This window comes from Arvicanthis niloticus, chromosome 1, assembly GCF_011762505.2.
Source record: "Arvicanthis niloticus isolate mArvNil1 chromosome 1, mArvNil1.pat.X, whole genome shotgun sequence".
NCBI lineage: Eukaryota > Metazoa > Chordata > Mammalia > Rodentia > Muridae > Arvicanthis > Arvicanthis niloticus.
This window is the reverse complement of record NC_047658.1, coordinates 30,650,219-30,666,455: the sequence shown is the minus strand read 5'-3', so window position 1 is coordinate 30,666,455 and position 16,237 is coordinate 30,650,219. Positions and strand designations below refer to the sequence as shown.

General features: G+C 38.0%; 1 long non-coding RNA gene across 1 annotated transcript in view; it reads left to right on the top strand.

The window, feature by feature from the left end:
* The window catches only part of LOC117695221 (uncharacterized), a 113,231-nt gene extending 98,406 nt beyond the window's left edge, over positions 1 to 14,825 (top strand). Inside the window, exon 3 of the long non-coding RNA XR_004604586.2 lies at positions 14,468 to 14,825. This is a non-coding gene — a long non-coding RNA (uncharacterized LOC117695221). The remainder of the gene's footprint in view (positions 1 to 14,467) is intronic.
* Positions 14,826 to 16,237: the final 1,412 nt, after the last annotated feature.

Below are 16,237 nucleotides of genomic sequence, written 5' to 3'. Positions count from 1 at the left end.
GTTAACTAGGTTTCCAGTCTAAGGTATGGCTTCCCTCTTGCTGAGTGGGTATTAAGTCCAATTAGAGAACTGCTGGTTACCACCAAGGTATGCCTGCCACTACAGCACCCTTAGGTTATCCTGCAATGCTCATTACTGTGGTTCATAAGTACCACACCTGGGTAGAAGTGTTCATTGCTATCATCTTTTGGAAATTGTCATGGTTCCTTCAAGTACCATGAAAGGTAGCCCACCGAATGAGGTTTTCAGATGAATTCCATATCAGAGTCTGTTATGCCGAAGTACATGGTGTACAATGAAGGGCAAATGTAATATACTATACTGTTTGGAAAGTCTCTTGGTTAACATTGACCAGCAACTAGAAGAAGTGCTTCTCATGCCCAGTGTTGAGATTTTGTTAAAGTGGTCAATGGCTCTTAGAGAGAGTACTGTCATCTCAGATGAGAGATTTCCAGTCAAACTGCAAATGCATATTTGTATTCTAACTTAAATATATTAAAGATATTTAGATAGGTAATTAATATGATACCTTATGAGCTTTTTATACATCTGTATTGCTGGGTTTTTTTACCCTTTCCCTCCATCTTTTCTATGTATCTTCACCTGTCACTAATTAGAGTCATTTTGACTTCTTCCTTTCCAATTTGTATCCCTTTGACTTCATTTTGTTGTCTAATTCCTCTGGTTAGGACTTCCAGTACTATATTGAATAGGTAGGGAGAGAGTGGGCAGCCTTGTCTAGTCCCTGGTTTTAATGGGATTGCTTCAAGTTTCTCTCCATTTAGTTTGATGTTGGCTACTGGTTTGCTGTATATTGCTTTTATTAGGTTTATGTATGGGTCTTGAATTTCTGATCTTTTCAAGACTTTTACCATGAAGGGGTATTGAATTTTGTGAAATGCTTTCTCACCATCTAATGAGATGATCATGTGGTTCTTTTTCCTTGAGTTAGTTTATATATTGGATTATGTTGATGGATTTCCATATATTGAAGCATCTCTGGATCCTTGGGATGAAGCCTACTTGATCATGATGGATGATTGTTTTGATGTGTTCTTAGATTTGGTTTGCAAGAATTTTATGGAGTATTTTTCCATTGATATTCAGAAAGGAAATTGGCCTGAAATTCTCTTTCTTGGTTGGGTCTTTGTGTGGTTTAGGTATAAGCTTAAATGTGGCTTCATAGAACGAATTGAGTAGTGTTCCTTCTGTTTCTACTTTGTGGAATAGTTTGAAGAGTATTGGTATTAGGGTTTTTTTTGGGGGGGGGCTGGGAGACTTTTGATGGCTGCTGCTAATTCTTTGGGGGATATGGGATGGTTTAGATGATTTATCTGCTCCTGATTTAACTTTGGTACCTGATATCTGTCTAGGAAATTGTCCATTTCATCCAGATTTTCCAGTTTTGTTGAGTATAGGCTTTTGTAGTAGGATCTGATGATTTTTTGAATTTCCTTGGCTTCTGTTGTTATGTCTCCCTTCTTATTTCTGCTTTTATTAATTTGGATACTATCTGTGTGCCCTCTGGTTAGTCTGGCTAAGGGTTTATCTATCTTGTTGATTTTCTCAAAGAACTAGCTCCTAGTTTTGTTGATTCTTTGTATAGTTCTTTTTGTTTCTACTTGGGTGATTTCAGCCCTGAGTTTGATTATTTCCTGCCATCTATTCCTCTTGAGTGTATTTAGTTATTTTTATTCTAGAGCTTTCAGGTGTGCTGTCAAGCTGTTAGTGTATGCTTTTTCTAGGTTCTTTTTGGAGGCACTCAGAGCTATGAGTTTTCCTCTTAGCACTGCTTTCATTGTGTTCCATAAATTTGGGTATGATGTCCCTTCATTTTCATTAAATTCTAAATGTCTTTAATTTCTTACTTTATTTCTTCCTTGACCAAGTTATCATTGAGTAGAGCTTTGTTCAGCTTCCATGTGTATGTGGGCTTGCTATTGTTTTTGTGGTTATTGAAGACTAGCCTTAGTCCATGGTGATCTGATAGGATGCATGGGATTATTTCACTTTTCTTGTTTTGTGACCAATTATATGGTCAGTTTTGGAGAAGATACCATGAGGTGCTAAGAAGGTATAGTCTTTTGTTTTAGTATGAAATGTTCTATAGATTTCTGATAAATTCATTTGGTTCATTACTTCTGCCTGTTTCACTGTGTCTCTGTTTAGTTTCTGTTTCTGTGATCTGTCCATTGATGAGAGTGCAGTGTTGAAGTCTGTAATTGTGTGAGGTACAATATGTGCTTTGAGCTTTAGTAATCTTTCTTTAATAAATGTGGGTGCCCTTGCTTTTGGAGCATAGATGTTCATAATTGAGAGTTCATCTTGGTAGATTTTTCTTTTGATGAGTATAAAGTGTCCTTCCTTATCATTCTTGATAACATTTATTTGAAAATTGATTTTATTAGAATGGCTACTCCGGCTTGTTTCTTGGGACCTTTTGCTTGGAAAATTGTTTTCCAGCCTTTTACTCTGAGGTAGTGTCTATCTTTGTCACTGAGGTGTTTTCCCTGTATGCAAAAAAAATGCTGGGTCCTGTTTACATATGCTGCTACATAGTCTGTTAGTCTACATCTTTTTATTGGGGAATTGAGTCCATTGATGTTAAGATATATGAAGGAAAAGTGATTGTTGCTTCCTGTTATTTTTGTTGTTAGAAGTGGAATCATGTTTGTGTGGCTATCTTCTTTTGGGTTTGTTGAAAGAAGATTACTTTCTTGCTTTTTCTATGGTGTAGTTTCCCTCCTTGTGTTGGAGTTTTCCATCTATTATCCTTTGTAGGGCTGGATTTCTTGAAAGATATTGTGTAAATTTGGTTTTATCATGGAATATCTTGGTTTCTCCATCTATGGTAATTGAGAGTTTTGCTGAGTATAGTAGCTTGGGCTGGTATTTGTATTCTCTTAGGGTCTATGTGACATCTGTCCAGGATCATCTGGCTTTTATAGTCTCTGGTGAGAAGTCTGGTGTAATTCTGATAGGTCTGCCTTTATATGTTACTTGACTTTTTTCTCTTACTGCTTTAAATATTCTTTCTTTGATTTGTGCATTTGGTGTTTTGACTATTATGTGATGGGAGGAATTTCTTTTCTAGTCCAATCTATTTGGAGTTCTGCAGCCTTCTTGTATGTTCATGGGCATCTCTTTCTTTAGGTTAAGGAAGTTTTCTTCAATAATTTTGTTGAAGTTATTTATTGGTCCTTTAAATTGGGAATCTTCACTCTCTTCTATACCTATTATCCTTAGGTTTGGGCTTTACATTGGCTTTACATTGTCCTGGATATCTTGGATGTTTTGGGTTAGGAGCTTTTTGCGTTTTGCATTTTCTTTAACTGTTGTGTCAATGTTTTCTATGGTATCTTCTGCACAGGAGATTCTCTTTTCTATCCTTTGTATTCTGTTGGTGGTGTTACATCTATGACTGCTGATCTCTTTCCTAGGCTTTCTATTTCCAGGGTTGTCTCCCTTTGTGATTTCTTTATTGTTTCTATATCCATTTTATATCCTGGATGGTGTTGTTCAATATCTTCATCTGTTTGGTTGTGTTTTCCTTTAAATTTTTAAGGGATTTTGTGTTTCCTCTTTAAGGGCTTCTACCTGTTTACCTGCATTTTCCTGTATTTCTTTAAGGGAGATAATTATCCCCTTCCTAAGGTCCTCTATCATCATCATTACAAGCGATTTTAAATCTGAATCTTGCTTTTCTAGTGTGATGGTGTATCCAGGACTTGCTATGGTGGGAGAACTGGGTTCTGATGATGCCAGGTAGCTTTGGTTTCTATTGCTTATGTTCCAGCCCTTGCCTATCACCATCTGGTTATCTCTAGTGCCCTTCCTATCTCTGACTGGAGCCTGTCCTTCCTGTGATCCTGGTTGTGTCAGAACTCCTGAGTCCAGCTGTGTCTGTGATCCTGTGATTCTGGATCCTGTGATCTTGAGATCCTAGGTGTATCAGAGCTCCTTGGAGTCAAGCTGCTTCTAGAAACTTGTAATCATGGCGTGACCAAGCTCCTGAGATCCTGTGATCCTAAGTGTGTTAAAGCACCTGAGAGTCAAGCTTCTTCTGGGTGTTTTGGAACTGGGTATGGAGCTAGTGCCCAAAGTCTGCTCAGTGTACTGGCTCAGGCAGAAAGGAACCCGTGCCACTGGCCAGGTGGGGCTTTCTTTGTCCCTGGATTCTGCTGGTCCCAGTTACTCCTAGTGTTGGGGCAAATGTTGTGACCTTCTCACCTATGATCCTGGGTGTGTTAGAGCACCTGGGAGTCAAGCTTCCTCTGGGTGTTGTGGGACGGGGTGCTGAGATAGTGCCCAAGGTCTGCTCAGGGCACCAGCTCAGACAGGAAGGAACTTTACTTTTTATTTTATTCCTGGGACATTTTTTTTCTTTTCTTTTCTTACTTCTCTCTTGATTTCTTCTTTCTCTACTTCAGCATTCATACTGCATTATTTAATCTTCCTGAGTTTATATATTAGTATATATTTATTTGCTACAAAATTAAGTTTTATTGAATTATGTTCGGATAGAATACACAGAGGTATTTCATTCTTCAGCGAATTTGTAAATATTTGTTTTGTATCCCAGGGTATAGCCTATTTTAGAAATACTCTATGTGCTGCTGAATTGAATTTTTCTTCTTCATTATTTGGGTCAAATATTCTAGAGAAATCTCTTAAGTCCATTTGTTGTATGATGTCATTTAATTCTAATGTTTCCCTATCTTTTTTTTGTTGTTGTTGTTCAGATAACCTGTCTTTTGGAAAAAGTAGAATCACCTAATATTGATTCATTGATGTTGCTCTGTATTTTTAAGTCCAATAGAATCTTTTCTATGAAATTGGCCATATTATATTTTACTGAATATATAATTAAGATAATGAGCACTTCTTGATTAACTGTTTAATTAACTCATTTAATTAATTGTTTGATTAATTAATCTAATTAATATGCCATTCTAATTGTTTTGGATTAATTTCAGTTTGAAGTCTGTTTTGTTAGTTAGAAGGGTACCAACATGTACTTGCTTTCTATCCCCATTTGATTGGAATATATTTTCTTATCCTTTTATTCTAAGGTAATGCCATACTTTAAGCTATGCTATTTTATAGATTACAGATAAATAGATTTTGTTTCTTGATCCATTCAGCCAACCTGTGCATTTTGACTAGAGAATCAATACCACTAATGATTAAAGTTTTTACTGAAGTATGTGTATGGTAGTCATTATGTCGTTGATTTCTGATGTTGTTATATGTACAATTAATGATTCTGACTACACTAAACATATTTAACATCTACAAAAACTCCAGACACTCCCCTACCTCCCTCTATTGGCACACACCAAAATTAACCCCCATCCTAGAACAATGGCATGATCCTTTGGATAGAATTTGGAAGGGACTAGACCCTCTCCTTACAACCAGGAGGGGTTTTGTTTGTGTTTTTCCATAGAACCAGACTAAGCCTATCTGCGTTCCTGCCAGAAATTTGTGATACCACCCCACCAAACATGAAAACCCCTCTTCTCTCACTGTCAGATCAAGGACAGAGGAAGAGGAGGAGGCAAAACAAAGACCACATCCATAGGGACAGCAAGATCTCCTGGAAAGTCATCCATGACCTGGTGACTGCTGCCCAGGCTGTGTGCCCTCACATGCTCCCCTTTCCTCTATTTTTATGGCTGCTTTAGTCATTCTTCATACTAATTCTGCTACTGCCCAGCCTCTCCCTAGCCTTCCCAACACCTACCACTGGAGATTCTTTCCTAGGGAAACCTGTAATGGACACAACAAAGTTATAGGAACCCAGGATTGCCCACTTAAAGGATGTCAGACCAGGATTGAATTCCCCTACACCTGGATTCCATCTCCACTACCCCCAGCCCTTTTCTCTGCTTTCCTTACCAAACCACAGGTGAATGTCTCCAGGAGGCATCCACATGTGGAGGTTGCAGATATTGAAGCTGCAGAAGGGAATCCACCAGCCGTGTGGTCACCATGCTCGCCAACCTTGAAACTCATTTTCAGCTTTCCACAAGTGATCCATAGGATAAACATTGGCAAACCAGAGTCATGAGTAAACTTTATCCTAACAGCTATGCCAAATACCCCATACCTGACCTACATGTCTCCTGTGATCTTCTTCCTGCTTCCAAATCAGTCTTTACCCATGATAATATTCTCCAACAGGAAAATCAGTCTCAGAAGGAACTCCAAGCTACCCTTTCCTAGATAGAGTACATCCAACATGCATGACCTCCTTCCCTTAACCACCCATTCCAACTCCTTTCAATGGGTTTCTGTGCTTCTCTCTCCCAACCATTATTAGCAGCCGTTCCCATTAACTTTTCCCTTCATGAACTCCATGGACCCTTACCCACAAGACATTCCTCTTTTCAGCCTAGCCCTCCCCATGACCCCCCCATCACTGCTTTGCCTTGTACAGCCCTCCTCGAAACCCCATCTTATATGCGCACATGACATTATCACCAAGTCAGTATATGTTAACCATCCTGCTCTCCTCTGATGCAAAGGCACTGCAGGTACCTGTATTAAACCTCCTTTCCAAGGCCCCCGCATCCTTATGATAATTGGTCCCCAGATCTATCTCTACAAACCTGAAGAGCTCATCTTGCAGATGGGAGGAAGCCAAAAGAAAAGTGAGATCTTTATTTTTCTGCTCATTGAATGGGCCCTTGCTGTCTCAATGAGTGTGACAGGAACTGCTGGAGCATCCCTTGTCCAAACACAACATCTAGACAGCAACTTCCTGGATAAGCTTGACTAGAGAGCCTTGAGTCCCTTCAAATGCCAGATAACCTCTTTATCAGGAGTTGTTCTCCAAAACTGGAAAGCACTGGACTTACTGACTGCTGAACAGGGAGGAGCTTGCATTTTTTCTGGGATAAGAATGTTGCTTCTATGTCAACGAATCTGGGCTGGTAGAACAAGATAAACAAATGCTCAAAGAGCTCCAGGTGAACATCCGGGCACATTGGCATATTCTCCCAACACCTCTACCCTGTGGTACTCTAACTGCTTGGTAGCTTGGCTTCTTCCCCTCCTTGGCCTCATACTAGCCATTGGAGCTTTGTTTCTTTTGGCACTTGGCCTCATTCAGTTTGTAAAGCAGCAGATGAGTAGCATTGCAAAGATCACTACTTATCAGGTCTTGGTTCAGTATCAAACTGTTCCCAACATAAGAAACGTTTATTCTGCTGACACCTTTATAAAAAGAAAGTGAAAGCTGAGGGGCAGTGGACCATGAGAGGAAGCTTGGTAAGGTCGAATTAAAGCTTGAGGCCCCAGGGATCCTTGAAGGGATAGTAGGAGCTTTCATTTACTCCCAGCATCAGGCCCCTGTCTTGTAGCCACAGCCCCCATATAGAAAATTGTGGCCATCAGTCATGTAGGGGCAGCATCCCCAAGCCCCTGAACATGCACATGAGGTGTCACTAATATCTCAGAAAAAGCCAATAAGAAGCACCTACTGTCAAACCACAACCCACCCCAAAACTGTATTCCAGAAGGAATAAATGTATGTAAGAATTACTCCATAGTCTGAAAGCATCTGTCGTTAAGTGCTGTAACACTGCCTGGGAAAAGAACTGTTCTCCCAAAGCTTTCACAACCAGAAGCTCCCCTGCATTCCCATTGCCAGCTAGCCAGCCCTCCTACCTGCTCAGCCCAGCTCTGCTCAGTACAACCAGTACAGTGTCTCAGAACAACAGCATCTGCCAGGGAACCAGAGCAGCAGCAGCAGCAGCAGCAGCAGCAGCAGCAGCAGCAGCAGCAATGGTGGCAGCAATGCAAATTGTAGGAGGCAATTCCCCCTGCATGCTCATGTCCTTTCCCCTTTACTTGAACCCTGCCACATGGATGCGCCAGACATCTCCAAAGATAGCCTCCCGTACACAGATTGGCACTCCACTTCTTCTCTGAGCAGGTAGGGAACCCCTGGGTATCTCCCCATGCTGGCATTTCAAGTCTCTGCCAGCCTAGATGCTTTCTTTTCTATTGACGCCATACAATATAGTCCACCTAGAAGAATATAATCCACATACAGGCCTGTTGCAAGATATCTTTCCGGGCCCTTCTAGCTTTTAGAGTTTTTGTTGAGAAGTCATGTGTAATGCTGATAGGTCTGCCTTTGTATGTTACCTGTCATTTTTTCCCCTTGCTACTTTTAATATTCTTTCTTTCTTCTGAAGATTGTATGTTTTGATTATAATCAGGTGAGAAGATTTTATTTTCTGGTCTAGTCTAATTTGTGTTCTTTAAGCTTCTTGTATGTTTACAGGCATCTCTTTCTTTAGGTTTGGAGAGTTTTCCTCTATGATTTTGTTGAAAATCTTTTGTTGAGACTCTTCACCTTCTTCTATTCTTATTATTCATATGTTATATCTTCTGATGGTATCCCAGATTTCTTGGATATTTTGTGTCAGGAATTTTTTAGATTTAATATTCTTTTGACTGATGTATCAATTTTGTGTATTGTATCTTCTGTACCTGATATTCTCTTTCCCATCTCCTGTATTCTGTTGGTGATGCTTTCATATGTTGTTTCTGTTCTTTTCCTAAGTTTTTCATTTCCAGTATTCCCTCAGTTTATGTTTTCTTTGTTGCTTCTATTTCTACTTTCAGTCTTGCTCAGTTTTGTTTATTTTCTTCACCTGTCTTATTGTATTTTCCTGTATATCTTTAAGAAATTTGTTTCCTTTTTAAAGACCATTACCTGCTTGATTGTATTTTTCTGTACTTCTTTAAAAAATTTATTTATTTCATCCTTAAAATCATCTATTATCTTTGTAAAATTGAATTTAAACTCATTTTTGTGCACTTCCCTTGTGTTAGAATATCCAGTTGCCACACCTTCTACAGTTGCTGTAGAAGGGCAGCTGTGTTCTGAAGGTGACATTTTGCTCTGCCTTTTGTTGATTGTGTTTTTTCAAGGGCCTTTAACCATCTTGATGGCTTTGTTCCCTGGATTCTCCTGTTGTAGTAGGTGTTGGGAGGTGGATTAACCTCGATGGTCCTGTTATGGCAGGCCTCTGATGTGTATCCTGGGGTTGTATGGTTCTGGATTTGCAGGTATGTATGGTTCAGAAGCTGTAGATCCGATGAAGGTGAGCAGAGAGGTTGAGGGAAAATAGATATCTGCCTGGGATAGAAAACTGCTCAGAGCAGTTTGCCATGACCAGAAGTCTCAGCAAGCAGGGAAAGATGAGTGGAGGAAGGAAAGTTAACTTGTATGGTTCAGGCTTAACAGGTCTGGTGAAGGTGGGAGAAGTGGGGCAAGAATGGTTATCCCACTGGAATAGCAGGCTGCTCAGAGCAGCTTTCCTAATATATTTTCTGTATCTTAGTTTGGAAATATATTTTAGGCTTATTTATATCATGGAAAGTTGTTTGCTTGTTTATTTGTTTGTTTGTTTGCTTTCCGTCCTTCAACATGATAGGTAGTTTTGCTAGGTATATGACTTTGGTTGGTCTTTAAGGAGCTTGAATGCATTGTTCCAGGCTCTTCTGGATTTCAGTGTTTTCACTGAGAAATCAGCTAATCAGCTGTTATTCTGAAGGGTTTACCTTTGTTTGTGACTTTCTTTTCTGCTTTTCAGTTTTCAATACACTTTATTTGTACACTTAGTGTTTTAACTATGGTCTGCCATGCATATTTTTTATAGTATTGTCTGTTTGTTGTCCTGTGATGTTATTCTATCTGTATGACCTCTCTTTCCTGAGTTTGGGGAAGTTTTCTTCTGTAATCTTATTGAAGATCTGTTCTATGTCACAGGCTTAGGATTGTTCTCCCACACCTATTCCTATAAATCTAAGGTTTGGTCTTCTTATGGTGTACAACAATTCTTTGTACATTCCTTTTCTATGTTTTTTATTCATTTTCTTTGCTTATTTCATCTAGATCCCCCATTGTATCTTCCAGACCTGATATTCTATATTCTGCTGGATTCTTTTTCTACTTATAAGGCATTCCTTTGAGTTTTATAGTTGGGTTAAATTTTTAAGTTCTAGCTTAGCAGCTTAAGGCCCCTTCAATGTTTCTATCTCTTTATTGGATTCCTTTTTGAAATCCTGGATTGTTTTAATCATTTGATCGCCTTTGTGTTTGTATATTCTTGGTCATCACACCATTTTTCTTTAACTTATTACCTTTAAGTTGACTGAACTGATTTTATATGTCTTCTTTAAACTCTTGAATTCTTTGGTAAAGTTTATGATTTTTTTTCATTTAAATTGTTTCATGAGGCCCATTTAGGTGATTCCCATTGGCAAACACTTTTAGCTGACTGGAGAGTTTTTGTTTGTTTGTTTCAGGAATGCAGATACAATTCAGCCTTTTGTTGATACATGAATTAATGATGATTTGACAAGCTTACAGACATAGGAGATAAAATGAACCAGAGTCTGTCAGGGATGGAATTTCTGGCAAAGCTTCATGATGTGAGATGAGACCCTAAGGAGTTATTCCTTACAAATAAGGAAAATTTAAGAAAATCGAGGTGTTCCACAAAATTACAAAAAATAAAAATAAAAATTAAATAACAGATTGTTCAAAGCCACATGAGAAAATCAAATACAATGCAGATATAATCTAAAAATAAATCATGAAAAACTGAATCAGCACTATTATAGTAGAGTTTTCAGAATATATATGGAATTAAAATACATTCTAATAGTTACCTGTGACTTTGGGGGGGTTAATATAATTAAATTTGTCCATAATGCTTATATCATCCTAGAGAATAACAAAAACTTCTCAAAGTTACCAGACACATAGTCAAAGTAATTTTTACTACAACTATAGAATAATTTTTAAAATTCTTTCAAATCTGTAGAATGAAAACTGTAATCTAAATTAATAAATTTACAACAATACAGAAAAATACATGATAGAAGCAGAAAATATGGTAAAACAACATGAACATAACAAGAACAAAATGATTTCATTATTAAAAACAGTGAACAAAATGAACCAAATGCTACAGAAAAGAAAAAATATTCAGAAAATAAAATTCAACTGTATGCTATTAAAAGAAAACAGGGAAGTAGAAAGGACAAAAACATAAAGAATGAAAACCTATGTACACTAATCAAAACAGTATTACCATAATAATATTTTATAAAACAAACTGAGAGTGGCAGATATTACATGGTACACAATACTTTACTGTCTTAGTCAGGGTTACTATGTAAGGGTCTGAAATTCACTGAAGGAAGACACCAGACACAAACAGTAAGCAAAGAAAGAGTGTTTATCCTGCAGAAACTACTAGCATGCTAGGGTCACCATCATTTCAGAATGACAACACAGATAAAGACACTTTTATAACAGAACTGCTTAATTGCTTCTGAGATAACAACAGACTTTTAAAACCTGGGACACATTCCAAGGAGTTATAAAAACCACTAACTGAAGGTCATAAAAGAAGATATACTGAGTTTATCTATACAAAACTTCAAGAACAACTTAGTTATGGTCTTTAACTTTCCATAAACCTGTAAACTAGTAACAAATGATGAATGTTTAGCCAGATAATTACTCCTAGTGGATAAGCATGTAGAAATTCTCTATTATAAACCTCTCATTCAATTTATGACCTGAATTTATGTGCCAACTCATAGTGAACTTTTTACCATGTGAACACACACTCTGAAAGTGCTTAGAACAAAGGAAAGCTTCTCTCCTTTTCTCTTCTGGAGACATAGAGAAGTGCAATCCCTGCTGAGATAGAACAAAGGTCACTTTACCTAGCTTCCTGATGTTTTACTATGAGGTACAAACCAGAGACTGCAGCTTCTCCCCTCAGAGCACCCAAACAGGCCAATCAGCTGTAGAAGCAAAATACCTTACACTTAGGATGGATAACAAATGGTTTATGTTCTAGTTTCTGAGTGGAGACAAAAATGGAATAAAAAGAACTCTTCAGTTATTGCTATGATGTTATTGACACCATGACCAAAGCAATTTCGGGAGGAAAGTGTTTATTTAGTTTATGCTTTCATGTCAGCATTAATCATCAAAAGAAGGCAGGACAGGAACTCAAAAGGGCAGGAACCTAGGCCCAAAACCTGATGCAGAGGCCATGAAGTAGTGTTGCTTACTGGTTTGTTTGCTTCCCCTGGCTTTCTCTACCTGTTTAATCATAGCACCAGCCACAATAGGGATAGTTCCTCCTCCATTTATTACTTATTAAAAACATGCTCTCACAGGCTATATTATAGCATGAAATGAGATCTGGTTTTTGTTGTTGCTGTATTCTTTTGGGGTTTTCTATTTGGAGTGGAAGTAGGAGTGGGGGTTGAAACAGGATTTCTCTGAGTAACAGCCCTGGCTCTCCTACAATAGCAGGTTGGCCTTGAACTTGTGCTACCATGCCTGGCTAACCTAACAGCTTGATCTTATGGAAGTAGGTTTTTAATTGACATTCCCCACTCTCATATGACATTAGCATGTGTCAAGTTGACATAAAACTATCCAGTACACTTACATATTAAGAACATGTAATAACATACGTATAACACAAACTCTACAAAGTAAATTCCAAGGCATCATCCTAAGTAGAAATAAAAAGAAATAAATACTGACATCAAAAGTTCCAATTCAGCCAGGAGATAGAATTATTCATGTGTGCCTATTAACGTACCTTCAAAATATATAAAGCATAAATGGTAAAACTAAACAGAGAGAGAGAGAGAGAGAGAGAGAGAGAGAGAGAGAGAGAGAAAAGAAACCAAAACTAAAATCAAAGTGAAATGTGTTTATGTACTTCAGTCAACAATTGACAGCACAAATAAACGAAAGATTGACAAGAGAATAAAATATTTAAGTAATGCAATCTAAGATGTAGACTTAATTGATTTAATTTCTCTGTGTAATTACTGAGTTCTGAGGCAATTCATTCATCTTGAAACTTGGTCCTAAAAGACAAAGTGAAATCTCTCGGGGCCTTATGATGCTAAATTTTACTCAGATAAAAAAGATTATACTAACAAATTCAGGATTTCCTCTTAAGATATTAAGTACATTTTGAATTTGTATAGAGCAGATGAATAAGTTCAAAACTTACAGTGTTGAGAGACAGAGATTTGAATTAGTTTTTTTATTCTCTACTCAAAAGTCTTAATCTTTACCAAGAATATGTTTTAAAGAGAAACAAGAAAACAACAGTTAAATGCTTTATGATGGATATTCTTAGTTGTCAACTTGAAATTAACTAAAACCAAGAAGCTATGTATACCTGTGAGGGTTTTTTTTTTTTTTTAATAATTGAATTATTTGAAATTAGAAGACCCACCCTAAATCCACATTTTTTTTTTTTTTTTGCAGTGAGAGGATCCACCTTAAATATGGGCTATACCTTCAGATAGCATCCTATATAAAGTCTGTACAATAGGAAACATTTGCTCTTTGCCCTCACCATGGCTGGCATGTTCAATCTTTAATTGCCATGGAGCTTGCTTCAAGATTCAGAGGTATAATACAAACAATCACCTTATAGACTGAACAACTCCTGGGTTCTTGAACTTTTGTGGATAGGCAGCCAATGTTGGACTAGTTGAACTAGCCTGTCAACCACTCTAATAAATCCTGTGTGTGTGTTCTGTCCCTCTGGAGAACCCTGACTAATACATGCCTTGATAGTTTAGCAGTTGTAACAATAACAACAATAACAAAACACACACACAAATAAAATCAAACAAACCTGAAACTATAAAGAAATTTCAACAGAAACCTGAAACTAAAATGTAATTAAATGGATAGTGTAGAAATAAAAACTTCCATGTCTCAATTAAGAATTAAATGGACATGTGTGGTATATGCTAACTGATAAGTGGATATTAGCCCAAAAGTACAGCATACTCATGATCCAACCCATAGAACATAAGCTTAACAAGAAGGAAGGCCTAAGTGAGGATGCTTCTGTTCCACTTAGAAGGGGAAACAAAATAATCACTGGAGGCAGAGGAAGGGATGGACCTTGTGGGAGGGAGAGGAGGAGGGGAAAAGGGTGCAGGATCAGGTATGGGGGACTAGGAGACAGGAGAGAAGCACACAGGGACATGAAAATGAATGGAAATATGCAGCTGCTGGTGCGGGGGGGCGGGGGAGGGGAGGGAGATGTGCAAACTCTACAAAGTCCCAGAAACCTGGAATGTGAGATGCTCCCAGGACTCAATGGGGATGACTTTAGCCAAATGCCTAACAGTGGGGAAATGGAACCAGAAGCAACCACCTCCAGTAGATAGATAGGGCCCCCAGTAGAGGGATGGTGTCACCAACCCACCTGCGAAACCTTTGACCCAAAATTGTTCCTGTCTAAAAGAAATACAGGTACAAAAATGGAGCAGAAACTGAAGAAAAGGCCAACCAATGACTGACCTAATTTGGGATCCATTCCATGCGCAGGCAACAAACACTAACAGTATCACTGATGCTATATTGTTCTTGCAGACAGGAGCCTATCATGGCTGTTCTCTGAAAGGCTCTACCAGAAGCTGACTGAGATTGATGCAGAGACTTACTGACAACCATTGGACTGAGATTGGGCACCCCTATGGAAGAGTTGGGGGAAGAATTGAAAGAACTGAAGGGGATGGCAACCCCATAGGAAAACCAACAGTGTCAACTAACTTGGACCCATGGAGCAACCAAAGAACATACATTGATTGGTCCTTGGCCCCTGGCACATATGAAGCAGAAAATTACCTTGTCTGGCCTCTATGGGAGAGGATGCACCTAATGCTATAGAGACTTGATGCCCCAGGGAAGTGGGATGCCTAGGGATGGGGCAATGAGGTGAAGTATGGAGAGGTGGGGGTGGGTGGGTGGGTTAGTGTGGGTGGGGGAACTCCCTTTCAGAGGCAAAAGGGAAGGGAGGTGGGGTGAAGAACTCTGGGAGGGGAACCAGAAGGAGGGACAAGATTTGGAATGTAAACAAAATAAATTTTTTTAAAAGATTTAAATGGATTTAACAGTATATCACTATATAACAAAAAGGAAGAATAAATTTTAAAATAAATTATTAAATAACCTAACACTGGTGTAATATAAGTTCCAGTAGAGTGTCATGGAAATATGGGGCAGAAGGATTATTGTGAAATAGTATAAAAACAATGTCTTCAAAGCATTGAAAGCTATGAAGTTACAAATTAAAGAGTAGCAAACACTGGGGTGGGGGGGTGTGATGTAAAGAGAACTCAATCTAAGTACATCATCATCCACTTGTTAAAAAACCAAATAGTTAGATTCCTCTAAAAGTCACCAGGAAAATGAGACAAGTGGTCTTTAAGGTATAGATAATAAGTATGACAACTGCCATTATATTACAAATTATGGTTACAAAATGACAATGGAATGAAATATTCAAGAATAGGATAGAAGAAAAGCAGCCATCCTAGTGTTCCAAACTCAGATGAAATAATAATTTTTATTTTATGTATATGGGTGTTTTGCCTGTATGTATATCTGTATACAAAATGTGTGCTAGGTGCCCTCTAAACCCAGAAGAAAACATTAGAGCCCTGGAACAGGAATTACAGATGGTTGTGAGCCACTCTACTGTGAACTGAACTAGGTCCTCTGGAAGAGCTTCTATTGCTCTTAATCACTAAGCCATCTCTCTATTCTTCAAAATGCATTCTTTATAAATAAACGTAAAAGAAGAATGAATTGGAGAATAAAGCTTGCAATGTCCATGCCAGCAAGTCTTTTCTAAAATAAATTTTTCATGCTGCAAGAAAATCATTCCAGATGAAAACATAAAATTGTAAGAAGGAAGAAAAAACACTGAAAGAATAACTTTGTAAAAAAAAAAAAAAAAAGCAAGTAACAGCTGCTAGAAATAATTGTAATGTACTATAAGGTTTATGATAGAAAATTGAGGGCCGGAGAAATGGCTCAGCAGTTAAGAGCACTGACTGCTCTTCCAAAGGTCCTGAGTTCAATTCCCAGCAACCACATGGTGGTTCACACCACATGGCTCACAACCATCTGTAATAGCATCTGATGCCCTCTTCTGGTGTGTCTGGAAGCAGCTACAGTGTACTCACATAAATAAATTAAATCTTTAAAAAATTTAAATATATGACATCAAGAACACAGAAAATGAAGCCATTAAGTGGATAAACTAGGTTTTAATGCATTTTTGCAGAGGTAGTAAAAGTAAATAAGAATTATTTAATTATTTAAGTAATTAAGAACTGAGAAATTAATACTGAGCAT